Source organism: Protomyctophum parallelum (genome assembly GCF_964188405.1).
Source record: "Protomyctophum parallelum genome assembly, chromosome: 3".
In the NCBI taxonomy this organism is placed as follows: domain Eukaryota; kingdom Metazoa; phylum Chordata; class Actinopteri; order Myctophiformes; family Myctophidae; genus Protomyctophum; species Protomyctophum parallelum.
In genome coordinates, this window is record NC_139698.1 from 39,526,393 (window position 1) to 39,535,070 (window position 8,678).

The following is an 8,678-nucleotide window of genomic DNA, read 5'->3' on the forward strand; positions in this document are numbered from 1 at the left end:
ATAATAAAAAATGTTTAGAATTGTATCATTTATTCAGATCTTGATGTGCACACATACTTTTCATTTGTCTGCCCTATTGTCTGTAGGCTATAACCTATAAGAGTCCCGGATCATCCCCAGGTTCTATATTCCCTGGGTTCTATATGTTCCCCACTTTATACCTATAGCCGCCTATAGGTTTAGGGTTAGGTTTATTGTTGTAAGCGGGGAACAAATAACAAAAGGTGGCGATCCGAGCACTCAAAAAGGTTAAAAAAGAGGAGAGGGTGGATAAAAATCAAGGTACTTTATTTAGAAAAGTTAAAAACAGCCAACATGTTTCGACTCACAGGAGTCTTCATCGGGGCAGGTATGATGCCCTGAAATAAAGTAGCTCTACCTTGATTTGTATCCACCCTCTCATTTTTAACCTTTTTGTTCTAGTATTCCAGTCCCACGGATCTTTATAGCACCAGTCCACTTTATTTATTTATTTTACTTTTATTGCACCTGAGCACCTGGTTGACTCTCTTTGTCGCGGGGAACAAATAACCTTTTTTGCGGGGTAGGGAACATATAACCTGGGGAACATAGGTACAGTCAAGTCCCACCTATAACATGAAAACAAACAGCATCAAATAGTCTACATTATCAATGGAAACACGCCATGACACATGCATCAACATCACTAAAATACCATGAATATGAATAATGGCTTAACAAACTATTGTTTAACTAAACTCCAACATTTAAATACTGTTTTTTTATTTGGTTGATGATCCCCCATGATCGGAAAAAATGGCGAACAATTTGGTCAAAACAAATACATTTGAACATTAAACATAGCAAAGGTGTATAATTTTATGATGTGTTTCAAGCATCTGGTGAGATGAATCAACCTCACCCCAAAAGGACTCAAATTAACCAAATCTACATTGTCTTGCCCAGGCCTGTGTGTTGTTAAAGCCCCCACCCACTGCACCATCACCCCACCCATCTGCATGTCATCTACTCCTTTTGGTAGAAACTGGTTTGTCAGACATCTGTGGCCCCTCTGCGTTCTCAAATTTCACTGGTGTCATCCTCTGCTTTCCTACAATGGGAGGAGAAACCAAGAGAAAGAAAGTTAGTTAGTTAGAGAAAATCAGGATAGAACACACACACACACACACACACACACACACACACACACACACACACACACACACACACACACACACACACACACACACACACACACACACACACACACACACACACACACACACACACACACACACACACACACACACACACATACACACACACACACAATTATGCTGGGAAGTTCAGGAAGTAAGTCTTACTTGTTCCTATTGGCACATTTGTTATCTGTGGAGACAAACCAGGAAGCGTTACCATGGTTACACAACACATCTCACCCACATTTAGCTAATGCATATGCTATTGTAGAGATTAGAGAAGCAGTGTGCCAGTCATTACATTATCACTCTGATCATAAAGCCTAGTTTTCAAAATTATATATATATAAGAATGACACAACAGATTACATTACGACGTAACACATTTCAATCATGCGGCTGGTCCTCAAACAAATGAGAGGTCTGGCTGTGTGTGGTTTTGAATGCTTACAAAGTATAACAACGATTCCTCCAGCCACCAATAAGCCAGCACAGATCAGGCCTCCAATTCGCAGTCTTTCATAGTCTGAGGATTAAGAAACATTAAACAAATGTTTTATGGATTATACAATCACAGTCTGTCTATTTAGCTCTCAAGCAGACCTTGAAGATGCATTTCTTCAAGTAACATGAGTGAATAGCTGATAGAGGTTTTTCTGTCTGTTACCTGAAGAATGTTCATGTAAATATGTTTCATCATAGCCAGACATACAGTGTATACACACACACACACACACACACACACACACACACACACACACACACACACACACACACACACACACACACACACACACACACACACACACACACACATACACACATACATACTTTTTATGGAACAGGATTTATCATAAACTATAATGGATGAGTACTTACTGTAATTAAATTGACCTGAAGGGAGAACACAGATGATGGAGTAGAGAGGAGAAGGAGTCATGTGACAAAATGGGGAAGAGAAACAAGAGAGGGAAGGGAAACAGATTAATTCTAAAGATACTCTTTGTTGAAGCAAACCATGTTGTTAATCTTTTTATTCAGACCTACTCTTTTTATTTCTTGTTCCGATACTGAATAGGTTTAACATACATATGAGCGTGATTTCTAACTACATATATGATGTTTTTGCATGGTACTGTATATTTGTATGTCATTAAATGTTCAGATGAATTGAATATGAAGGACCTCAATGGAAACATTGCTTTCTTGCGTTGTAAATCCTCTTGGCAGACCTTGTATTGACCTTCTGCAAACTGTCAATAAAGTATTCAATAAATTAAATCAAAAGATACAATGATGGCCTGTGAGCTTTTTACTGTAATCATCAGTGCCTGGACCACTGGCCTGGACCACTGGCTCCTACCAAGTCTCAATAAAAGTAGCCTAGGTTTGAGTCCCGACTCCAGTTTCTGAAGGTCGTTGCTGCATGTCTTTCCCCATCTCTCTCCCCCTGTTTCCTGTCCATCTCTACTATGAAACTATAAATAAAGGCAGAAAAAGCCCTGTATAACCCCTGTTTCCTGTCCATCTCTACCTTAAAACTATAATTAAAGGCAGGAAAAGCCCTGTATAGCCATATATAATCTGACTGCAAGTGCAACAGTGTGCAAACATCTTCTGTTTTCAGTATTGCTTAATGCTGTGTCTTCTTACTCTTCTATGGGTCCGGCACCTACATAGAATGTCTGTGACTACCATGACAACTTGAGAGGAACAAGTCAATTATTTTGAACAATTACATGGTCAGGGTATATATTGCTATGGAAACACAGTAGTCAGTATCAGGTACAGTGTATCCGGTGTCTCAATAAACCTGTCTTACAGCAAATGCTTCTTTGACTTTGATTAAAAGAGAAGTTATCTTACTTGCTTCAGTTTCAGCGAAGAAGCCAAACAGAACTGAAAGATAGATGAAACATGTTAATTTACTAAGGAGGCAAGGGTCTGATTGTTTCTTTGCATGTTGCCAGGGTACTGATGTAACGGGAACAAAACAGATTTTATCTTAGACTTTTATTTTAAACATGTTGCAATGCTACAAGAATTCCTGCATGGCTCTAGTCTAGGGTAATGTTTTCAGCATAACTCATATATTGTCATATTGGTGAGTTGTACTAAAGAAAATGCCAAATTGCAGATATAAAACAATTTCCTGATGCCAGTAATAATTGATGGGTATTTTATCGCTAAAACACCCATAACAACTATGAAAGGACTGTATGAATTTAGAGACTATAAATAGCTTCGATAGCTTGAGAGCTATGTTACTGGGAACGCTCCGGAGCAGAGAGCTAAGATGCATCGGAGCTCTGGAAATACTTTTAGGAGTAATCCAATTACAATATATACTTAACTTTAGCTTTTACCAGGATACTATAAGTAAATAGCCAATATAAACACTGTTACATCAGGAGGATTACCCAATAAATGCCAAAATGTTACCTGAGTCCACCCAAGGAGAGACATCCATATCAAAGTGAGGCTTTAGTCATTTTTATATATTGTTTCGGAGAGACAGAACAAGATTCACATACAGCATAATTAACAATCAAATTCCCCCAGACCCGAGGGGTCTGGTTGGTAAATGGTTTCTCTCTACCGTCTCAAAATGAGAGACAGTATTTATACTACTTCAATACAAAATGGAGAATGGTACAAAGTAGACGTGGCAAGACCGAGGAACATCTTACTCAATGTACAGGGATATGTAGTTTTGGGCACTGGATGGAAAAACACAGACCCTAAACCGGAAGAGCACAGAGGTGGGCTCGGCTTTAAAGGATAAATTGTCAGTCTCAGCTACAACGAGCTGATAAGGGAAGCGCAAGGCCTTCAAGGTCAGTTACATGTAGGGTTCTAGACAGACAGTGCAATAATAATTCTTACTAACTAAACGCCATAAGACAGCGTGAAGTCACTACACAGGGCAACCAGATTAAAAGGTCAAAAGATCAAAGGACCATTCACCCATAAAATATACAAAATTATCTATCAATAATAACCAATATATTTACCTGCCAGCACAGCCAATACAGAGAAGTGTCCCATCTTCAGCACAACCTGTCTGAAGAGGAAGAGAGGTTTATGAGTGTGTAGTGGTGATTGACTTTAATATAACACTCAAGCAGATAAAGCGCTGTCCAGATGTTATTATTAAATCTCTGTGCATTACCACATGTCTTTTTCTGATGAACTGAGGCTGCTTCCCATCTCTCAACCCTCTAATCAAATGTCACGTCTTCTCTACTCATTAATGATCAATTTATCATTTTATAACTCTACAATGGTAATGGTGCATTTATATGGCGCTTTATATAGATTGTGCATTTCATTCTCCCATTCACACACCGATGGCGGAGGAAACCATGCAAGGAACCAACCTGTACATCGGGAGCAATTAGGGGTTCAGTCAGTGTCCTGCTCAAGGACACTTCGACACTAACTCTGGGGAGCCTGGGACCGGCTGCTCTACAAGTGTACTCTACCCCTGAGCCACTGTCGCCAATGGTGTTTGTAGCCCTTTTATTTATGTTCGTAATACATTGTCATGCCTATTTATTTGTCTTTTTGTCTTGATCTGTTTTTCTTTTGTCAGTCTCGTTCTTTATTCAACCTTATATATAACTTTGGTTGAACTTTGGTGATTGTAAATGTGTTTTATAAACAAAGATTGAGTTTAGTTTGATCCTATTTGTCTCCTTTTTCCTCATATCTTTCCCTCCTTCATTCAATCCCTCTCATTTTTACTCTCTCCTCTCCTGACATCCTTCCCCCAAGTCCTCCTCTCACTGCCCCCCACACCTTCCCTTCCTCCGCTAGAGGAGGAATGTTCCTGTGGTGTGAGGGAGGACAGTGTTTCATCAGCAGGGGTGCATTCAGGGTGTTTGGAGAATAAACAGCGGGTCATTGTTTTGTTATGGAGACAACGTTACTCTAGCCTCCCTCCAGACAGCCTTTCCATGAGTTTATCCAATCTCGTACATCGCAATTCTGTTAGTCCACTAAAAGGTATTATTATTTGCAATTCTTTCATGCCACATTCATTAACCACTTTTAAACCGGTGACCCTATTTTGAGCATGGCATCTACAAACTTACAATGCATCGCAAAACATTGTGAGCTTGTAGATCAGCTACTTTTGCTATTCGTCACTCAACTGTTACAACGTACTTATGGGACTTAAGTGGCTAATCACTAACGACTGTAATAGGCTACATTCTACAGTGTTTATGCAGCCTGACTTTTAGATTAGAACAAATAAATAAACAATTCTATGACATAATTCTATACACTGGAAATAAATTACAGTTAAAATTGGGAATATACTGTATCTTCAAAATCCACAATGCCGGTATAGCTGGGATAAACATAGCTTCTCAAGATTTTTCTCAAAATGTACATCAATTCTGTTATGTTATGTATATGTACTCATGTGTACATGAATATATAAATAGTTATTTGTGAGAATGTGTTGCACCCTCCTGTCTCTTCTTAGACCAAATTTATACTCTGTAGCCTAGTAATTGTCGTCAAGTCGTCAACATGTTTTGCGATGAACTTTTGTCAAGTGTAAGTGAAAAATCACACCCGTGTGAACTGAGTGGTGCAACTCCCCTCTCCCCCTGCCCCCCCCCCCCCCTCTCTCTCTCTCATTAGCAGGCAACAGTGCAGTACTATCTCTCTCTGTTTCTGGCACAACAGCACCACTTTTGCCCCTACTGGTACTCATAGTCACATACATAGTCACATAGGTTAAAGGGACACTTCACCCTTTTTGCAAAGAAATATATGTTAATGATGTTTAGAAGCTTTAGAACACTTTCCTGGAGATCTTTATGTGTGTAATATGTGGTTTTAGATATTTTAGATTGTAGCAGTGAGCCTGTTGTCTCTGATGTCATGGACACTGGGCTCACTTCCTTCCTGGACTACATGTTGTCTCAGTAAGACAGCTCTCCCCCTATCCACAAGGAGGAGCAGTGCACCAAAGAATTATGGGAATTGTAGTCCAGGAAGGTAGTGAGACCAGTGTCCATGACATCAGAGACAACAGGCTCACTGCTACAATCTAAAATAACTAAAACCACATATTACACACATAAATACCCCCAGGAAAGTGATCTAAAGCTTCTAAATGTCATTAACATATATTTTTTTGCAAAAAGGGTGAAGTGTCCCTTTAACACGGACATTGCTGTTCTTTGGAGTGGTTGAACCACTCAAAAATATCCTACATGCAAATAAAAATAATGAACACACACCCACATCTCAAACAACCTCCATGTAACCTCTAGCTGACCTTGGAGCAGCCTAGGGCCTGCAGGGTACAACAACCAGCATGGTTTGGAGATCACATGCTTGTCTATTCTGGCCTGCTCTGCATCACTCTGGCTTCAACCAGTTTGTCTCTGCACATTGTCTTTTTTCCAGCTGTTTGTAATAAAGAGGAGATTTACTTTAAAGGAATAGGTTATTTCCTGGCAAGTCTCTCAGATGCAGCTGGAAATACATGACAGAGAGAGAGAGGGATACAAATTGTTGTGTGTCTGTACTGTATATAAAGTATGTCTAAATATTCTTAGGAGAGTCTTTGCACAGCATTTCTCCTTTATGGAGCTTTGTAAACACGTCCAATGAGACAAAATTAATAATAATAATAAAAACAACTCTGTCCTATAACTCTTTGCTAAAAGAACATGAAGGTCATCATCTACGTGTGTGTGTGTGTGTGTGTGTGTGTGTGTGTGTGTGTGTGTGTGTGTGTGTGTGTGTGTGTGCGTGCGTGCGTGCGTGCGTGCGTGCGTGCGTGCGTGCGTGCAAGTGTAATTGACATCAGTCAATGTTTAACTTGCAAATTGGATGAGAAGGCGCAATTGACGGAGAAAAATCCAGTAATGTGAAACTTCCCATTTCCATTAATATCCACACTTATTTTGTCCCATCAGTGCTGAAACTATTATCCATTCACCCAAGCACATACCACAATTCATGAAATTTGAATAAAACACAACAATTGTAGCTTTGCCTCAAAGGCATCATTAGTTATTATTGGTCTTAACTAGACGTTTGTAGATACAAAATCATGCATGTAGCCATTTCTGTCACCAACACAACTACTGCAAACTATTTTTGAATTTGTATTCAAGTTATAACTATCTCATGGTTGGTATTCAGCTGAAAGTGCTACATGAATACATTTCAGTAGACATTTGGAACCTGCCTAAAAATCAGGCCGATGTACTGTAGCTGTGAGTGCCTATGACATGATTCAAGGTCATAGATTCAGATTGTACAGTATGTCCTTCACATCTTACGACTGTGAACCAATCAGCCATTGCCCTCTTCTATTATCCTACCTTTATTTCAAAAATACAATAAAGAACTGGCACTTTTACTCTGGTCTTCAGACACAACAATGTGCTATTCTTTTAACAATATGTGTGGCCTGCCCTGCACACATGGACTGTCCCTAAATACAAATACATAAAACCTAAAAGAACACAAAAAACATTTGAAAGCAATATAAGGTGCCATCACAAATTCCACAAATTCCATCATAACTTATTTTCTCTAGCAAATTATTGAAATGCCTATGAACCGATAGTAAGCCACAATCCTGATCAATTGTATTGATGAAAGTACTCAGATGCTATTGCATGGAGGTAAAACCATCCCACCTTGCACAGAGCTTACCTGAGCTTTGGACGTAGGTGCTGAGGTGTGTAGATGAAAGAGAAAGGTCCTGAGAAACTGTTGAGTTTAAAAGATCTCTTTTAGACTTTACCTGAATTGATAGGATCTGTCCCTCCCCTATGTTTTGGATGGAAACATCTGCGAGTGCACGTGCAAGTGTGTATGTGTGTACACATTTGGAAACGGTGTGTGTGCAACTGTGCCTACTGTAGAGGTAACTAGTGGCACTGTATGTTATTCCACAAACATTTCTGTGCGTGCGGGCGCGTGCGTGCGTGTGTGAGAGAGAGAGATAGACATCACACACATTATCTCATGATTGGCTTTTAATGATTGACAGTTAAATATATGATATGATATGATATGATATGATATGATATGATATGATATGATATGATATGATATGATATGATATGATATGATATGATATGATATGATATGATATGATATGATATGGTGCATTTATATTGCACCTTTATCCAAGGCGCTTTACATAGATTGTTCATTACATTTACATTCACCCATTCACGCACACATTCATACACCGATGGTGGCGGAAACCATGCAAGGCACCAACCAGCACATCAGGAGCAATTAGGGGTTCAGTGTCTTGCTCAAGGACACTTCGACACTAACTCTGGGGGAGCCCGGGTTCAAACTGGCAACCTTGCGGTTACCATCCGGCCACTCTACCCCTGATATAGTACTTTATTGTCAGCTTGCACTGAAATGTGTCTTGCGACCCAGCGGCCTTAATTGACATAACACAGAGAAAACAAAATGACATACATAAAATCAAAGACAAGAGAAATGTCCACAGCTCAG

At 39.5% G+C, this 8,678-nt stretch overlaps 1 long non-coding RNA gene across 1 annotated transcript; it reads right to left on the bottom strand.

Annotated features, from left to right (window-relative positions):
* Positions 1-8: 8 nt before the first annotated feature.
* Positions 9-7,927, bottom strand: LOC310856177. Its single transcript, XR_014569054.1, has 7 exons — positions 7,854-7,927; positions 4,175-4,224; positions 3,027-3,059; positions 2,040-2,054; positions 1,612-1,686; positions 1,326-1,350; positions 9-1,072 (listed from the first exon to the last, which is right to left on the bottom strand). It is a non-coding gene; the product is annotated as an uncharacterized lncRNA (long non-coding RNA).
* Positions 7,928-8,678: the final 751 nt, after the last annotated feature.